We start from the raw sequence: 4326 nt of genomic DNA on the forward strand, positions 1-4326 counted from the left end.
GTGACACAGGGGATCTCCACACCTGGGTGGCTGTCACCCTCTGAGCTGCAGAGCTCTGGGAGACAGCTGGAGCTGTGCACCACCAGCTCCTCCTGCCACACAAACTCTCCACTGCAATGCACTCTTGGAATTCGCTCCTCCAGAAATCCACAGGCAAAACCATCAAACAGGGTTGATATAACACTGGACTTTATTGCCTTTGTGTGTTTTTATACTACATTGCATAATACGTTCTCATTGATGTTCAGCACCGTAAATGACATAAAAAACAACCCAAGGCAGCAAGCACAGCAGAACTCCAAGAGAAAAATCATCACATTTCACATTCCAGTGCATGAAGTAAACGCTGCACTGCTCTAGCTTACAAATATCTATCAGAGATGGCAAAGACAAATGTGTGTCTCAGAAAAAAGACATTGTTCCAACACTGAGCTATAAATTAGCTCCTGGTTTCCAAGAAGTAGTGAATGGTCTTCATCTTAGCACAAGAGGAGGCCGCTCTGTTCAAACTGAGGACGCTGCACGCTGCAGCTGGGGAGCTGCCTCGGCTGCCACACTCACTTCTGCACTGCTTTGAAATCATCCACCTTGGACACAAGTCCCTGCTTTGTGTCCCTGCCACATTTCTGCCCACCAGGACTTTACATCCCTCCAAAGAAATGAAAACATTTATTCTGGAAGTTGATTGAAAACCTGTAAAACATGGGAAGGACGCTGCTGCTGTCAATGCCTGAAACGCGTGGATCCACAGCTCCACTTAAACCAAAAACTATCAAGAAAAGCTTCAGATCAATTTTCAGATCAATAGCAGCTGAATATTTGTCCCAAAGAAGTGTCAGCAGAAGTTCTGGAGTCCCCAGGGTCTGTAGGGTGTCCCTGCTGAGCCCTGCACTGCTGAGGACAGCTCCAGAGTGCAATCCGTGCTCTCAGCACCATCTGCACCGCTCCCCATCACCGGTGCCCAGAGTCCTGCCGTGGCTCCTTGCCCTCCCTGCACCCCACAGAAGCATTCACAGAATTTTTAATATTAGCCCCCACAACCCCACCTGCACCTTAAGTGACTGCAGGAAATCTGGAAATTAATTTTTAACAGCTTCTCAAAGAATTCATGTAGGGAACGAGGTCCTTGCGAGTTGTGAACAAACCCACCTTTCCTCTCACCTTAAAACTGACCCATCTGTAACTCCATGCTACCCATGTACTCTGCTCCTGAACTGAAATTCTAAAGAGCATTTCACAAAATTTCATTGGCATTCTACTCTACCTTTAATAATTTCACAACTGACCAAGACTTCTGCGCTTGCTACTGCACCTGCTGTCCTTCACCCTCTGGAGAGGGGATAAAAGCTGCAGCTCCCATCCCAGGTGTGCTGTCCCAGCCCCAGAGCAGTCCTACCTGTCTCAGTCCTGTGCCAGCAGCCTGGGAGAAGCTCTCTGGAGGCAGCAAGGCGTGACTTTGAGCTGCTCTCCTTGTCCTGAGCTGTCAGGCAGATGTGGGATGGAGGCTGTCCTGACTGCCCGTGGATCTCCAGGCTGCTAAACACAATGATCAGAGATGACTCACTGTCACTCTCACATACATTAAAGGCTTCTGTCGATTTTCTGGCTGGAGTTATTGCTGTAATTGTTGTGTCTCCCAGCTGAGGGCTGACACGGGCTGGAATCAGCCCTGCAGCCGCGCTGGCTCAGGCTGCTCCTGTCGCAGGGCTCACACCTCGCCCTCACCCAGCACAAGTTTTCCTCTCCCAGCAGGTGAGACAACAAAAGGGAGCTTCCCTTGGCCATATCTGGCATTTCAGAGCTGAAATTCTCTCCAGGAATGCTTTGCATATCATATATGAATAGATTCTGACTAACAGCTCTAGGTTCACATCATGTCTAGACAAAGTGTCCCGCTGTGGGCAGTAGCCTGGAAGGGCACTGAAACAGCTGTGGGTGAACAAAACACCAACTGTGCTGCTGACAGGATGTATGCACACCCCACCTCACTTAGCTGTTCTCCAGGAACTGAAAACAATGGGAATTTCACTGAAGCTTCAGGCAGAAAGAGGCCAAAGCTCAGGCTGGCCAGAGACCCAGGAACAGCCCATGTTGTCCCCAGGCTGGCCATCAGGAAGAATTTCTTCCCTGGAAGGGTGGTGAGGAACTGGAAGGGGCTGGCCAGGCTGCTGCTGGAGTCATCGCTCTTGGAGGTGTTCAAGGAGCAGCTGGGCATGGCACTCAGGGGTCTGGGCTACCACCAAGAGGTGATGGGCCAAAGCTGCTGGGACTCCGTGATCTCGGAGATCTTGTCCAAGCCTAATGATTCCATCACTGGAAGAGCAGCTGGGGCTGCCCCTGGATCCCTGGCAGTGCCCAAGGCCAGGCTGGACATTGGGAGCTCCTGGGACAGTGGGAGGGGTCCCTGTCTGTGCCAGGGGTGGGATGAGGTGACCTGCAAGGTTTCCTTCAACCCAAACCATTCTGTGACTTTATGTGCATCACCTGGCACCCAGAACAAATCAAACAGCTGGAAGACAAGAGGGGAAGTAGACAAAAGTTCCAAAAAAGAAGATTTTGATGGCAAAAATGCAAAGAGCTCTCTCCAGGGTCCAGGTGTGCTCAGCAGTGTCCATCCACCCTGGCTGCATGCTGCCCATACCACTGCAGCCAACACCACCAGAACTCTTCAGAGCACAGATCCACAGAGAAAAACCTCAGCTCAAAAACACCATGCTGCCAATACCACTGCACCAAACACCACCAGAACTCTTCAGAGCACAGATCCACAGTAAAAAACATCAGCACAAAAACACCATGCTGCCCATACCACTGCACCAAACACCACCAGAACTCTTCAGAGCACAGATCCACACAGAAAAACATCAGCAGAAAAACACCATGCTGCCCATACCACTGCACCAAACACCACCAGAACTCCTTCACAGCTCAGCATCCACACAGAAAAACATCAGCACAAAAACACCATGCTGACCACTGCAGCCAACACCACCAGAACTCTTCATAGCTCAGCATCCACACAGAAAAACCTCAGCTCAAAAGCCCCACGGCTGCAGAGGCACAGAACAGCGATGCTGAGAGCAGACAAAAGGTGGCCAAGTCTTTCTAGGCCACCTGAGAGTCTCCACACTTGTGAGCAACCAGCAGAGCCTGCCTGCCCTTGGGTGTCACTGTGAGGTGACATCTCGGTGTGGAACTGCCTTCCCTGCCCACACTGAAAGCATTTAACTCCCTTTCAGGACCTTCCACTGTGCTCTAACACTCTGTGGTGCCATTACAGCTTTAAATATTTATTTAAATATTTATTATTATTATTAAATATTATTATTATTAAATCTTTTAAAATTTATTTAAATATTTATAATATTACCTGACATTACCCTGCATCTGGCAAATGCATTCTGATACTCCCAGCAAGTCCCATCCATGCAGGATTAAATTCTCCACTGCTCTTTGCACAATAACAGATCCCATTTATTTCACCACTGCAATTCTCTCCAAATCAGCTCTGTGAAGTCCAAGAAGTTTCCCAACAATTCTGTTAAGACAGATGAGATTTGTGCACACCAGACTAATTTCTAAGTTTCTATAGCAGTTAGATTTTCCTGCCTCCATTAGGCTCTCATTTCCTGAGCCACACAAAGGCTGCCTGTTACTCTCTCAGTGCTGACAATCCACCTGCACCTTCTCAGTTTATTCCCTTACTGTTAATTAACTATTTCATATTGCAAATTCCCATGTTTCAGATAAGGTGCTGTTGTCACAATAGCCCTGTAAGTGATTTATTATAACTAAAATGCACTCTTAAATAACACATTAAAGACTTAAAATACCTATTTTTTTAGAGCTGCAGCAATCCAGTTGGCCTACATGTAATAGAAATTGTGCACCCATGAAATTAAACTGAGTAAAATTTAGTTTTCAAAGGCTTAGTTCTCTGAAAAAGTTATTGCCTCTAATTCTTTTTGGTGAAATGCTGTTTTCTTTCTGATGCTACATTAGAATACTGAAATAAATAAAAATGTCAGCCTCAGGGTAGGGAAGTGAAGTAATGAGCAGTACCCAGACCCCACCGAAGGGCAGGCAATCACTGGGGTGGGAAGGACAGTGGAAAAACAAACACACAAATATTTCCTGATGCCCCTGTGGCAGGATAAGAGCTCAGGGCTCCAGGGGAACACTCCCAGGCTGCTTTCCACAGCCCCCAGTGACCTTCCAAAGGCCACAGGAGTGCCCTGCTGTGTCCCATGCCTGTGCTCAGGTGTCACCTGTGCAGGTGACACACACCCAGGGCTCATCTCCTGCCCCATCCCACCTCCTGCCCCA

The 4326-nt window shown here is 48.2% G+C and overlaps 1 protein-coding gene across 6 annotated transcripts in view; it reads right to left on the reverse strand.

The window, feature by feature from the left end:
• The window catches only part of FGF13 (fibroblast growth factor 13), a 196837-nt gene that overhangs the window by 100693 nt on the left and 91818 nt on the right, over positions 1–4326 (reverse strand). The window contains exon 1 of one of the 6 annotated variants that reach the window (XM_015626544.3): positions 1397–1467. The exons of the other annotated variants lie outside the window; for them this stretch is intronic. The gene's annotated coding sequence lies outside the window, so the exon portion shown is untranslated. Of the gene's footprint in view, positions 1–1396; positions 1468–4326 lie in introns of those variants that run through there. 6 annotated transcript variants of the gene reach the window in all.

This window comes from Parus major, chromosome 4A (assembly GCF_001522545.3).
Source record: "Parus major isolate Abel chromosome 4A, Parus_major1.1, whole genome shotgun sequence".
Taxonomy (NCBI): domain Eukaryota; kingdom Metazoa; phylum Chordata; class Aves; order Passeriformes; family Paridae; genus Parus; species Parus major.